At 34.7% G+C, this 15,859-nt stretch overlaps 1 protein-coding gene and 1 long non-coding RNA gene across 4 annotated transcripts in view; one reads left to right on the top strand and one right to left on the bottom strand.

Moving 5' to 3' along the window:
• Nucleotides 1-15,859, bottom strand: part of LOC409608 (peroxidasin) — a 278,859-nt gene that overhangs the window by 211,385 nt on the left and 51,615 nt on the right. The gene's annotated exons all lie outside the window — the stretch shown is intronic.
• Nucleotides 5,218-14,040, top strand: LOC100576445. The gene is made up of 3 exons (XR_003306526.1): nucleotides 5,218-6,717; nucleotides 9,170-12,974; nucleotides 13,040-14,040. It is a non-coding gene; the product is annotated as an uncharacterized LOC100576445 (long non-coding RNA).

The raw sequence follows: 15,859 nt of genomic DNA, 5'->3' as shown, positions 1-15,859 counted from the left end.
ATCTGGCTGTTTGATTGTACGTTCTCATTATTCCCGGCACAACAAACAACATTACCACCTCTGACGCTTTACCTTCCCTTCGTCAATCAAACAACTGGATGAACTGGATGAAAATAATTTACAAACAGAACGATATTAATAATCGATAACAATTATTTCCAATACACAGGTGATCTATTTTATCGATCAACGGTTGCACGATTGGACGTATGTGAAATTTAATAATCGGAAGAGGGCCGCCACCAGGCCGTCAAAGTGGCGCGATTCAGTTATTCGGCGTTTCACGAGAAACACCCTAATTTCTCCGTGTGCCCAATGGTTTACACGGGGGTCGGTGCCACCAATGCAATTAATAACTTCCAGCTCGAGAGCCCGCGGCTAATAGCGGTTAGTTTGTCGGGTCCACGGAGGTTTATTGAGCAAACATCGGTCGAAACTACAATTGCCTAGGACCCAGTGCCAGAATCGATCGATCTGCCAGACGCCACCGTGAGACAATCGCGAGGAAACGTAGTTATTCGCCAGAAACTGACATTTTCCCGACTGTCACCGATCAAACTTCAAATCATTGTTGGACAAGTTTCCATTTCCAGTCGTGATAAATGGATTATACGTATCAAGGATGAGATGGATAGAATTGAGGAAGATTCTGATTGTATTTAAAAATTATTTAATGCTCCATATTTAATTGAATCATGGCCATTTTGCCAGTTGGACTTTTTTCTTAAAATCTTTTCAATTTTTATCGTCCAATCATTGACTAATAATGCTACTTTTTCTGGACGATTATATAGAAATTATTAAAAACAGTAAAAAAAAAAAAGAATAGAAAAAAGTCGACGAATAACGAGGAGAATGAATCCAAAAATAAAGATGCTCTAGAATCGATGCGCATTGCATAAAGTTCCCTCTCGTGATCAATTTTTCGTGGAATACTGTCCACGGTTGAAAAGAAGCCATTTGTAAATGCATAGAGGCAACTATTCCACATCTTCGCTCACTGACACGTGATGATATGTGGTCTTATCCGTAGATATGACATTTGCCGCCGTATATACGAATATTTAGTTTTATAAATGTATCGAATCTGTCGAAATCAATCAAATCAAATAGACTTATATAGCTTTCTGCCATGAATATGCTTATATTTTCATACGCGACTGCTGTGTATATAGAATCATTTCGCTAGAGCAACGTTGGATACAAAATGATCGCAATAATAGAGAATTTCACGTGGAGAATTAATCGAAATCGGAGTATTTCAGAGTTTCCTCTCTGATAAGATCGAACGATTGCGAGGAAAAAGAATCTAGATCGTTCGAAAATCAACTTCTTATCAAGAAAACGCGTACACGAAACACTTTGTGGACAATTTGTTAATTCATTTACGCTTCGATAAAAGCGACAGATAAATAAACTGTGAGAAGACTATATATTACTATATAAACATTTACAAATACTATATTTATCTTACGAGCGTACACATTGGACATTTGTTCCAATTATTTCGCTATGTGGACTTTAGAAATTGCGAATCGAACCATCTCTTTCTTCGAAAAAGCACAATGAAAAATTTTGAAAATAAAATAAAAAAGCGCGAAACGTTCGATGATGAAACAACGTTCCCTGCGAATTTCGACATTCGTTTCTCTCTCTCTCTCTTTTTCTACAATCACGTCCGACTAATGCGGCATAGTTGAAACGAAAAAGAAAAAAAAAAAAAGAGGGAGAGAAAGGATAGATGGTTGGAAAAAGAGAAGGAATGAATAGAAAGATTCTGAGACTCTGGTAACAAATGCTTTGTACTTATCCAGGTGTCGTATTAAGAAAACTCTTTTGTTTTCCGACACCGACTCGCTTGTTCGAGTTATTAGTTTTTTTTTTCCTCTCTGTCTCTCTCTCTTTCTCTGTCTTTTTCTCTTTTTTCCCCGATGCACAACGGCTCGATCACGGATACAATAGGAAGAAGAGGAATTGGTCCACTCAATTTCGAGAAAACATCACGGTGCACAGTGACGGGGCGAGCATCGATATTTGTTGTCTCGTGTAGGAGAGATGTTTGCAGTAAAATAAATTTTATTGCAAATCGAAGAGAGATGTGTTGTTTGACATAGGTAGGAACAGATTTTATAATGAAATATCGGTTTAAAGGAAAAATTATTTTACCCGGATCATACTGTCTGGGCTAAGAGAAATATTGAGAAGGATTTAATGAATTAATGCTGAAAAATAGAGGAATTAATAAGTCTGATATATCTGAAGCTTGATATAATAGCAATATATTGGAATAACATATTGTGCGTTCGATTGAATATTTCGGAAAAATAAGGAAGAAATGTTTCAAACAAAATTTAATCGATATAGAATGATTTTTCTATAAAAAAATAACTCAATACATTTTTAATGGTAATAAATTTTGTAATAGTGTCTCTTTTTCGAAACGTTTCTTTTCTTATCATTCGAGATGAATGAATGAAATAATGCATTGAATAATGCAAATGGATTGCATCTTATTATTCTTTGCGATTCTTGTACCCTGAATATAAAACTTTGAAATATTATTATAAGATACAATATGAAATCTTTTCTCCTCCAATGCTTCCCTTTCTTCAATTGTCTCCTTCTTGATTGATTGAAAATAGATAAATTCTTTCTCGATCGAAATCTAATGGGATTAAAACCCAGACAAACCCAATGTTGATCCTTTGGGGGACGAATACGACGAATTCTTGGCACTTGGACGGCATTGTGATCCATCGAAGTGGTTACTTAATCTTTAACCTCTGGACGAGCAAGAGATTTGGTAAATGGCCTATTGCATTGGTGTATCGGTCATCAGGGATCATCCTTTAGCTCTGATCAAAAGTGAAGCAGAAAAGCTGCTTTCCTTCCTCTCCAGACTTTTATAAGGATCCTCCCCTATTCAACTTTAGACAGAGATAATATGAGAGGCGAAAGAAACGTGATTCACGTAACTGATCAATTACAGTTACCTGAAATACAGCCTCTTTTCGACCATTATTCAAACAGAAAAAAAACCACGAAACTATTTCTCTAACTTTTTCTTTAATTAAATTATCCGCAATTTAGATTAAAGAAACTTCCACGATCTGTACATCGAGCCTGTTAATATATCATTGATTCGTTTCCATAAAAAGAAAAAAAAAATCTAAGAAATTCATCGAGACAATATCGACCAACTCTTCCAAAATTCCAAAGCTCTTTGAAACGGACGTTTCATCCCTCAACGGTTCCCAAGTCGAAACTCATCAAAATCCCCAAAAGTCGCGGATAACCGACTTCCTCCTCCTCCCCGAATTCGGCTCATCCCATCGAAAACGGTCGAGCAACGCTCGTATCCGGGAAAAAAAACGTCACGCGTTCGACTTGATCGTGAACGATGCGTCGTCGCGAGGTCGCATTTCCGGCTCGAACACCCAGCCACCCTCACGCGTATATACGTATCCATACGCGCAACCCCCAACACTTGTTGACCCTGTTTCCGGCCGGCGCTTTCCTTTTTGCCCGCAAATAAACGGCACAGAGGAAACGGCGCAGCGCTGCGGTCTCTATTCGACAAACGATCTCGCGGCGCGGATCGATCGATCGATCGATCGATGGACGAATCGAAAAAGTTACCCAGTTGGGGTTGGAGGGGTATGGAAAAAAAAAAATAAACGCGGCTCCTATGACGTCGGACATTCGTTTCCGGGCACGAAAAAAACGAGCAAGTTTCTCGGCCGACCGCCTGTACACCCTTGCGCTCCTTTCCATTCCACGCGTTTGTAATTTACTCGAGGCCCCCTGCTCGCTTTTATCTCTCCCCACTCGCTCTTTTACTCCTGTTTTATTTCGCCCCTCTTTTTCTCTTCTCTCGTTGTTTCACCATTTTCTTCTTCGTGTTCGTTATGTCGACCGCCTCTCAAAAACCGCCGTTCAAAGATTTATTACCCTGTATTTTTATCGTGGCCACTTTAGACTCTGTGCAGGAGGAATAGGAGGGAAAGTGAAACATTTCGCGTCGATCAAAGGGGAAATTTGTGGAATGAATGATATTTGATTTGAGAAAAGTTATATTTGTTTTTTTTTTTTTTTTTTTTTTGTTTTGGACGAGTTTTGATTTTGGTAGAATAATTCTATATTCTCGAGTGATATGATTCGATTTTTGGACGAGATAGGACAGTGCGTTGTGTAAATTTTTTATACTGCATAATATATTCTTGGAATATTTCGCATTGTATTTCTGGCAATAGAAGGGATATTTTAAATATTCAAGGTATGTAATAACCTGTAATTCTTTTTGTCCCTTGCATTTTTCATCGTTTCAATTTTTACCGTTCTCTCGTATTTTCGTACAATAATTCTTTACAATTTTATCTTTCATCCTTCTCCCTTTTTATTCCGCACCGCTCTAAACTCTTCCCCGTGTGCTTTCTTCGTGTCACGGGAATCGGAATAATCCACGCGTCGCACGTCGACTTAAAACCGTGAAACCTTGCCTTGACGATTTCATGATATAAAGTTGAGATATGAGTCTGGATGGCTGTCACAACTGTCAAGACTTCTACATTTTTCAGAATAGTCCCATCTTTCAAATTTTTCCTTCGAGCGAACTACTTTTTTGTAATGTAAAAAGATTACTGTTGAGAAATGTCCTACTTCATTCGCCGATTCACATCTGTTAACTTTAACGTGTAATAATTTCCCTTTATTTATTGTTAATCTAATTTCTATAAATTACTTTTAAAAAAGAAAACCTTTTAATAATTAAAAACACGTGCGATACACGTTTATAAATGTATAGAATAAGAAATTTAATATAAATTATTAAGTTACAAAGGCAAAAATGTTTCTATACGTATTTCCATATTCATTGCATTCATAAATAAATGAATAATATTGAAAGCATAGATGGGAAATTTTTAAAATTGAAATTTATTAAAATTGTTGTCATAAAAATAAATCATATATTGTATTATCTTATTTTACATTCCTTCTTCTTTTATTCCATTTCTTTCTTTTCTTCTATCTCCAGGTAACCACTCTCAATTTCTTTTTTATTTTCTCTCAAAATCCCCTTTCCCAAGAAAATATCCTTTTATTCTTTTTTTTTTCCTTTCTTCTTAGAATTATACATAAAATTAAACATCAAATATGCGTTTATTTTAATTACTTATTTATAATAGATAAAAAATCATGACTTAATTAACCATATAGATGACTTCTTATTCAAGAAGCTCTTGAATAATTCTCCCAAAATATCGAGTACACCCAATCAACTTGATAATTCGAGAGTTAGCACGATGATGGTATAGGTCAACAAAGTAAGTAGACTCTAGGGGAAAGAGGCCTCATGCTTATAAATTGTTGCTCGTTCACGATATGTCCCTAGCTAATTAATAATGCAACTCAAAGTCTGTGTACCATGTTGTACCATGGTGCTATTATAGATTGAAAGGATGCTATCTAGTTCCACAGTGTTGAAACTGCGACTAATGTGATTATAAGGTGCATCAACTTGACATAACTGCGTGACTTTCATCCCTCCCCTTTCTATTTCCTGCCGCTAAAAGTTTACTTTATACATTGTTTTTCAATATAAAACTACACCATCACATTTATCTTATTTCTAACAATCTTTAATTTTACAGAACGATTCTCTCCTCGATGGATTCCAAGAATACGATACTATTTTCGCAGTTGGGGAAAATGAAAATCACTCTTTCGCCAACTGGACTGATATAATCATTATCAATCACGATTATTATCACAGATAACTGGATATTCACAAATCAATAATCAAACATACAGTCATGACGCGACACTGATTTTCCAATCCGTGCTAACGAATCACGTTGTCCCACTTTTCATGGTTAAAAGTCTATTTTATGCATCCCCATTCCGGATCCATCTGATGGTATCTAACAAACATCCGAGTTTCGAACGAGCGTGTCCCTCGATTCGATCCCCCCTGCGTGTTCACAATGTCCAATTTGTCCGCCCCTTTTTATCATTTCCCCGTTACCACTCTAATCCTCCACCTGTACCGTTTTTCAGCGGATCCCTTGATCGGTGAATCGCGGTATCAGATGGGCGGGGGACACATTAGTTAGCGGTAACAAGCGCGGCGAACAACTGCGTTACAACATAGCCAGGCCGTGTTCTACACAACCATAAAATACGTGTCACAACCGTGCCACCGTGTAAGCCTGTTCCTAACCTCTCCGCCTGCACACGTGGCCGCGAACAAATAACGGGAGAACTCGTTTATTATTCCGCGAACGATGCGAAAAATCATCCCTTTTTTTCTTCCCTTCCCTCCCTTGAAATGTTTCCTTTCGGATCGTTGGAAATTGCATTTTCCAATTTCGAGAGTGCTTTGTCATCTTTCGTTCTTCTTTTTCTTTTCATTCTTCTCACGGACGTCGGTGAAGAATGCGAAAAGTTATGAGTTGAAGAGTGAAATTGAGAAGTTTCGACGTGTTTTTCGATGTATATATATAGTTTATAAAGTTCAACGCAGGATGAGAGAATCTATGGTCTTCGATTTCCAAACGAACGAGACACGAGAATCTATGTATTTTGTTTACCAACGTTGGAGAGGGGAGACGTGTGAATCTACGTCTTTAGTTTTTATTCCGTCGCGCGATGTTTACTTTTCGATTCTCTCCGGGGACGCCGAGGCTTACGGTTGTTCGACGAGCACGTTTCTTGAAGGTATGTAATAATTTTATCAATTTATTCGTATAAAATCTGTTAATATATCGGATTATTGATAAATAATAAAGAAAAATTTATACACGAGAATATACAATAATATAGTAACAATTGAATTATCGTTATATTATTTCTTAAGCTATAATTTATTTGATTTGAACAACAAATATTTTTGCGCATCAGTTTTTATCTCGGCCTTTAAAATCAATCTTCCAAAGATATTCCACGTATATAGAAACGAAATTTTGAATGATTTCAGAAGATTGATATTTTATAGGGGAAACATGTGTTACACGAATTCGTTAGAGGTTCGAATCGGGATAGAAGTTAGGTTATGTTATCCTAAGTAACTGCAAGTACTATCAATTCGGTTAAGTTTGTGTTAATTCCGTGTCGCGCGTATCATTAAGATTATTTGTTATCCGTTACCTTTGCGTTTCCTACATTAATCGCAATTACCATTATAGAGCAACAGCGCGTTAATTCTAGAGTAATCGCGCGTGCATCTAATTCAGAAACTATGAATTCGTTTCCAGAAAACGGTACGCATTCACCGAAGCGTAAAAGCTATCGTGTAACGAGCTATATATGTGTTTTAAGTTTGAAACTTTCCTAAAAGTTGCATTACTAGTAGCTGGTGAAATGCATACGATAGTTTGTTTCATTGGAACACGATTAATCCAAAAACTTGCTTGCAATAAATTATTGATTGTTACTTGATATTTAAAGTGAAAAATATAAAATTTATCGATACCGCTTTTACTCATTCTCGAATTCATGTAAGCCGCGCGTTTTCCCCGTCGATCCTTTTAATTGAAAGATTAAAATGTAAAATAGTAAGCCTGTTTAAGCCTCCAACTTATTATTTTCCCTTGCGAAAATAGACGAGAGTTTATTCCGATCGGTCTGACATAAACGAAAATATCAAAATTTAATTCTGTTAAGGATTTTCATTATTGATTTTCTTTTTTTACTTTTTTCATAAACTTAGAGACTTTCTGGCTTTTCATTTAGTTTCAAAAATTCTATTCTTCTTTTTTTTTTCTATTGGAAGGTTTATCTTTTTAATTCGTTGAAAGGAATTAAAGAAGAAGTGATTTACAAAATATTTTATCTTTTTAATATTTTACTTTATTTTACTTTTTTTATTTATCTAAGTAATTAAACGATTCTTCTTTAATTTCTTGAACGAAATAAAAATATTTATCAATTTTTCAAAAAGAGCAACTTATGCATAACGATGTAATATATTTTATTACAAAATAAGGAATCACCCTTCTTACACTCCTTTCTCTCCTAGAGAAAAATAAAATTCAAAGTTTTACAAAGTCACGAAATATTAAATTTATTTCGACCGCATAAATTTCCCCCTATACAACGTTCCCTTCTACCTTTTCCCTCGGTTACTTTGAACGAATCTAGTGTACCAAGTGTAAAGAAATATCTGACACTTCCGCAGATAAATCCAGGAATTTGAATTTTGTAGAGATTCGTTGATTGTTCCGCATGACATGATTAAATATATAGAACATTCTATTACAAAAATATATTACAGTGAACATAAGTTAATAATTTACTTGAAGAACGACAAATAAAGCAATTTCGTTTATGTTAAAAATTCTGCAATAATGGCTTCGTCGATAAGGTTTTTAAGAAGCAATTGAGTGATATTTATAAATAATTTGAATAAAAATTTTTCATTTTAATGATTACTTCGATTCTAAATAAACAGGAAATTCTAATATATAAAAAAATAGAACAATTACAAATTATTCAAAAAACAATAAAAGTGTTAAATGTTACAATATGAACTTTGATTTTGGCAAGTTGCATTTATAAAAAAAAGATTGAGAGTCATATGATTGATACATTGAATCATATAAAGTTTTAATAATTTCTTAGTATATAAACGTATTGAACTATATGGCTTTCAATTGATATTTCAGAATCTTAGTAATCTCAAGTATATAATGTGCCATAAAACTCTAACAACGTCTGTAACTTATTATATCACTTACATTTCGCTTCTTAAATTATCTTTCACGACAATTTCCAACGATATTTTTACGACATGACCCCGAATCATTAGCTTATAGCTATGATGAAATAAAAAGCTCGCGTCTTTTTAATTCCATTTTAAAATTTTGAACGAAAAAAAAAAAAAGAGGAAAGAGTTGAAACGATGTGCAATAATGAGACTTTAAATACCTTTCCTCCATCTATTATGAAACAAAACATCGTAAACAATTGTTAATCCTCTTTTTTTTTTTAATTCATTATTTTCTCCTATTCTCCCCCTCCCCTTTCTTTTTTCACTAATTTCATTTGGAAAAAACGTGATCGAACGCCGTGCAATTAATTCCACTGTTTGAGTGGAATTTGTTGATGATATTTTCACATAGACATTCTCCAATTTTCAATCTCATTACGAAACTTTTTTTTTTTTTTTTAGAAAGCGTGATTCGATGAAAGAGCATGGAATCCTGGAATTTTGTGAAATTGTGCGTTTGTATATACGAATGCATAAATGAAGCATTGTTTTGGAAAAATTAATGTCGTTTCATTTGGTAAATTCATTGCAGACAAACGTTTGTTAATGGTGTGTGGCAAGAGGGGAAAATAAAAGAGCGGCGCAATATCAGGAAATATTTTTAACGTGCCAATTAGAATGATATTTACGAGAGCACGATATTAAAAATGAAATAAAGATATTTCATTATGTCGTAAATATAATTACATATATCTCACTTATTGTTTAGGCTCAGTCTAAATTCTAATCTCTCGTGTAAAATTAAATAAATTTTCTTTCAATTCAAACTTTAATTATAAAAATTGTTTTTATACATTTTTATTAAAAAATATATGATAGAAAATTAACAAGAAAATCATCGTCTAACCTCTACATGATTTCGAGCTATTAATTTAAAATTTATAAAATTAAACGTATCATATTCGAACCTAATCTCTACACATCCTTTGAAAAACAAAATTTCAAATTATGATTTTCAACGCTTTTCTTTTTTAGAATGAGAAAAAGCACGGAGGAAAAGAGAAGACGACGAAAGAATAGATTCTTCTGGAAGATTTTTCTTTTTTTAAAGAAAAAAAAAGGAACAAACATCAAATAAGTCTCAGTGGGGGAAAAATTTTAAGAAACTTTCATCGTTCTTTCTGAATCTTGGCAGTTTAAGAAGAATCCGTGGAATTTCGCAGAGGAAATTTCCGGCCACGAACTGCCTTCTCACCGGCAACTTTAATGGTGGATAATAAGAGAAGGAAACGGATTAGCGTAGTGGTCATGTTCGTGAATGACACGTGATAAATTCTGATTTTCGTTTCGGCGAAACACGAGGGGTTAACGGTATGGAACATGGGGCAAAGTCTATCCTCCATCGGTGCACGTGAACGCATTTTCATCAAATGCAAAACATACGTTATATTCTGGTACCTTGTTAACAGGCCAACAACGCTATTTTCCAACATTTTCCTCCACTGGTTATATTGTATACAACCAACATGGCTGGATCGAAACAGCACGAATTCTTACACGATGTTTTAGAATCGATCAGTATAATTAAAAATATCCTTAAAATCTGTATTGGGATTTTTTGTAATAGAATAAGAAAATATCATGCAAGCATGAAGAATTCGAGCTTTGTTCTAATTCCATCTATTAATTCAAGAAGTACTTTTTGAAATTTATCTTGTTGTATGCTGACGACCATTTTTATCCAAATAACAAAAGAACTCGAATAACAAAGGAACAATTTAAATCCTCAAAATTTGCGAGAAGATTATTAGTTAACGAATAGAAAGTTTTAAAAATATTTTACGTAATTGATTAAAAGGAAATCTTATTTCCAGAATCATAAAACAACTTTCCTTATATAAATTTTGCAACAATAAAGCATCTCTCTAATATCTTCATTCCTTATTTAACTATGGGCGTAATCCAACGTCTCTCGTTTCGTGAAAACGTATTCCGCCAAAATGAAGCCTAGTAAACTATTCCCCTTCGTGATAAACCCAGTCTTAGAAAATAGCTACTGCAGGGATCAGAAGCACACGTCCCAAGGATAATAATTCCAAAGGAATAAGGATTAACATCGTATTAGCTCCTCTTAAATAAACGATAGCGCTTAAGACGTATTCGAAACAAGCAAAAGTTAACTTTCAAATCTATAATTGTTATAGATGAGTAAAATTATTATATTATTATCATGAAATTTTGACAAATATTTTGGAAGAAATATCGAAGAAAATCAATTATTCTCAATAAAGAAGAAACGAAGAAAAATATATAATTAGAATAACAGGAAAATAATGAAAAAAGTATGTGTATAAAGTATATATGCAATAACTCCAACTTTGATTCATATGTAACAAAGATATATAAATAATAACTTCAATCTGTCTCGTCCAGCGTGGCACAGCGTGATAAAGGCGCATACATGATAACTTCTCTCATTTGCATGCAAGATAAACGTGAAAGAAAATCATAGATTAACGTTGTAAAAGTGGAAAATATACGTTTTGAATTATTAAAATTTAAAATTTAATCAAGTTTACAACAAAATCCTGGCCACCCGGTTTCAATAAAAATGTTAAACTTCGTCTCTCGATAAAACAACGTTCCCCCATAAACCATTCAGGTTCAAAATCGCTTACCTACACGCCACCCCGCATAATAGAGGCGAGAGCATAAAACTAAACCGAACGAAGTCACCGAAGTCGAGTGCACTCTGGCAAAGGATACATATAGAAGGATCCACCATATATATATCCGCTCTAAGTTTGGAGGCTGAGCTGTGCAGGTGGAGGGCGGCACGAAGATAGCTTAAATTCATTAACCGTCCCATTGAATCGGCAGCAGGAAGGCTTGCACCGCTCTTAACGCCAATGGAATTGTTAATCCTCTGGTAGGTCATCGCGATCGAGCACGCATGCGCAACACGCGCCATCCTCCATGTCGATGTGTTAACGATCGCAATAACAATTACCGTTTCAGTTATGCCCTCCCTCGCTCCCCATATTGTTCCCGAGCGATGATTACTGATTGCTTCCACGGGGTGAAAATATCGAAATCCTACGATTACCAGGCTTTCTTGCAACCCCCGTTTCCCTCCTCCCTCTCCCCGTGTAAATTGTAATCGGGGATATGCGCGCGCCGCAGATCCGTGTGGATCATTCCAGATACGTGATACACCGTTAACACGTGACGTGGACCGCGTTATGGATTTCCATGTGGCCGTAACGGGGATGAAGATAGCGTGTATGGCCAGGCTGGAGCTGTTCTTTTACATGGTAATGCGTACAGCCCCGCTTGATAATTGTTGTTCTTTATTCAAAAGTTCCTCTCGTGCATTGTTTCTGTGATAATCTCTTACAAAAAAATTTCTGGTATCTAGAAAATTCTTTCCTTCTTTTTTTTTTTGTTCTTTAGGATGCAAGGTCTTTTTAAATGTTAATATTCTGTTGTATCTCGAAAAGAGATGTAAAGAAAAGGTTCTTGGAAAAGAGATTTAATAATTAAATTGCGAAAGCGAATGTTGAAAACACTGTTTTGTTATTATGATAATCGAATAATCTTTCAATAAGAGGAGAAATGAAATAGAAATTAAATTAAACAAAATTGATACCGCGTTGTAATCTCAAAACAAACGTTTTCCAAAAGTATCAAAATAAACGGGGGGTTATTAACCAAATTGCAAACAATCCCTGTAGCAAAACAAGCAGAAACAGATCCACGCGAAAAATAAAAATAAAGAAAAAAAAAAAGAGGGAATACGAAACCCGAGTTTCATTAAAATATCCGTACTTCCAAATATACGTACGGCCGCCACAATCATCCGCAAAACAATACACACCACTTCCCCGTAATTAAAATTGCGGCCCTGCCCTACCAGATAGCGGAACGCTCATCAACGAGGCCAATTTATCGCCGGCGTTCATTGAAAATTCAAATCGGCTTTTCGCTAAGCCCGTAAAATCGTGGCAACTGTGCCGTCTTATTATTCAAATCATTATTTACACCGAGGAATCTCTTCCAACCGACTCGTAAAACTCGACGATATAATAGTCGGATCGGAGAGAAATCCGTAACAGTCCCTGGAAAACTGGTTTCGCGAGCATCGCAATTTTAAGAGGGGAGGGAATATAGGCCGGCGCCAATAAGCATTTACAATAATACATCCGGACGCGTTCGCTATTCGGGGAGCAATATCTGGCCCTATCTACAGTATCAGAATTAGGCAGAGGTGGTATTTAGTTTCCGTTTCACCGAAATCGCTATTCGTAATATTAATACCCGTTAACTAATTAGCCTAGGAAACGGTAACTTTCAATATGGGACCGAAGCTCAAGTTTGCACAGAGGATAAAGCTGTTGGGGCGTAACTGATTCGATGTAACTTGCCGTGATGTAACGCAATTTCCGAGCGGCGAATTATACGAAGCGTGGAACAAAGGACAGACTTGGAAACAGACAACGGTTGATTCGGGGAGGGGAGGAGGCCATTTCTGCCATTGGATTCTGGATGGACCGACGATATTTTTATTAAAAAATTTTATCCCGTAACGCGCGAATGGAAAAAGAAGATGGAAAGAGTTGCAGAGGCATGAAAGAATTATATTCATTATCGAAATTTTTGTCGAACGGAACATTAATGGAATCAATTTGTATTGTTTTTTCTCGAAATTGATAAGTTTTTGAAACAATGACACAGGAGATTGTATATATTTGTTATTCGAGAGACGAAAATGAGCTTGAGTTTTTTAAATGGAAAGGAATGAATAAATTGTTTAATTAAATTTCATAATTGGAAGGTTGTACGTAAAACGCTATCAGGAATATTAAAAGAGGCCAACGATATATTATTGTAATAAAAATTAATTATTAATAATAATTATGAAAGTAATTTTTTAATTTCGAGTTTCCTAAAAAGAATAAATTTTCTTTGAGTGTTCGGAAATGCAGAAAAAAAAGCTTGAAGGATACGAGGAAAAAATTATGGAAAAAGCTGTGCTACTTGGTAAACGATATACGTGTATTGAATATCAAAACATGAAATGAAACGTGGATGATGAAAGTGCATGTGGAATTGTATCTTATGAAGAGCGAAATGTAACTCGTCGTTGATGAAGTCGAGATCTAAGTACAGCTAACGAAGACGGAACGTAATTTCGCTTTATGAAATGTTACTGTATTTTATGAAAACTTTAACCTAGTTCCCTCATGTTCTACATTATACTTGAAACGGTAAATATAAATTTGGAAAAAAATATCGACATAACTTCAAATTGTTTTCAACAAAATTTAATTTGAAAAATTTTTCACTCGAAAAGCTATATAAAAAATATTTATCAATATGATGATTTTAACCTATTTTCAATAACAAATTATTTATCTGAAAATATACCAAGATATTTTTTTATATTTTGATATAAATAATTTTTAAAAAAAAAAATAATCGTATATTATAATCGTTAATATTCGAAAATGCAATATTGGAACTTGATTTTAATTAATTTAATCGATTATCCATAACCAATTAATTTTTTCACATCCCTCATGCATTTTTTATATTTTTATATTATATTTTCAATCAGACATCGCAATTAGTTAATTCATTTGAATTTCGCGGGGGTCGAATTTTGGTGGAAGATTTTTTTTTTTTTTAGGTTATATCAATTTAAATTCCCTTTTATCATCTCGCTATATTCCGTTTAAAAAGTATAAAAAATTCAAAATTTCCGATATTTTAATTGATTATTATCAATCAACATTTTTTTCATATTAATACATACATTTTTAGATTCCATTTCTATGTGTATTTTCCTCGAATTTTTACAGAACGACAGCATCGGGTTTCGTATCATCCTCTAGCGAATAACAAGTACGTACGATCTCACGATGTCGACTTCATTGTGCGTCGTTATTGCGTTCTTGCTTGGTTGATCGTAAAATACGCTCCACGAGATAAGTATCGACATACGATCCGATCTTTCGATCGTGAAACGAAAATACTTCCAACAGGTATTGTCGATCGAACGTGGAAAGAAATAGTTACTTCGAGAAAAATGAGGGGAAAGAGTCGGTGGCGGGGCATGCCTCGTCCTATTGACTTCGCGACGATATCGTAGCTACAGTTTGCAGAAATCATTTTGAATACAAATACGTAACGATGAATAATGGATCCTCGTGGAAATAAATGGAATCAGGAGGGTATTTTTTTTTCTCCCGTGGTTAAATTCGATCCCCGTAACGCAAGGATACCGTTTCTAATTTCTCGTGTTTTTAGGTTAGGTAATGTTTTCTCCCGTTTCTAGGTTAGGTAACGTTATCTCGACACTAAGTATATTTCCAAGAAGATTAAACCAGGGAATAATTAATAAATAATACGAAATCGATTACATGATTAACAATAGATAATTACTGAATAATTTACAATAATCTAATAAATTTAAAACTATATAACGATCCTTGAAAAAAACTTTATCCCACAATTATTAACAATTAAATAATTATTATATTATATAATAAGTTCAATTTTTAAAAATCAATCAATAAAATTAAATTAATTAATATATCTATATTTATCATCAATTACGGAATGAAAAAAAATCATTTATCAATGTATATAATAATAAATAAATTGACACATACACTCACCACCAAGAACATATGGATTAATTGCAACCAATCTATTTATAATTTAATAAATCTATTCGAAATTCTGGAAAATACGAATGATAAGCAAATATCGTTAATTAAAGAGCACGATTGGAAGAAGCGATAGGTAACCGGTAACGACAACGAAAGCAAGGAAACGGCGAGAATTGCACGCTCAACATACCGTGAAAGAGAGAGAAGGAAGGGGATAGGGAGGCAGATGTAGCTAACGAACACGGAACTACAACTCGAATTCCCTTAATGGAAGCCGCAGACACGAATTCCACGATTTGCAATCGACTAGCCATTGGAATGCTCTCTGGATCAAGAGACAGATAGGTATACGAGCAAGCTCTGGATACCTGGCTACTCTGCCTCCATTGTGCATATACAAGCACGATTTACTTGCCCTGGCGTTCGTGTATCCGTTCACAGACTCCTGCAAAGAGACTAAACGATCATGCTTGTCATT

The sequence above is a fragment of the Apis mellifera genome, linkage group LG1 (genome assembly GCF_003254395.2).
Source record: "Apis mellifera strain DH4 linkage group LG1, Amel_HAv3.1, whole genome shotgun sequence".
Classification (NCBI taxonomy): domain Eukaryota; kingdom Metazoa; phylum Arthropoda; class Insecta; order Hymenoptera; family Apidae; genus Apis; species Apis mellifera.
The sequence above is the reverse complement of the archived record's forward strand: the minus strand, read 5'-3'. Positions and strand labels throughout refer to the sequence as shown.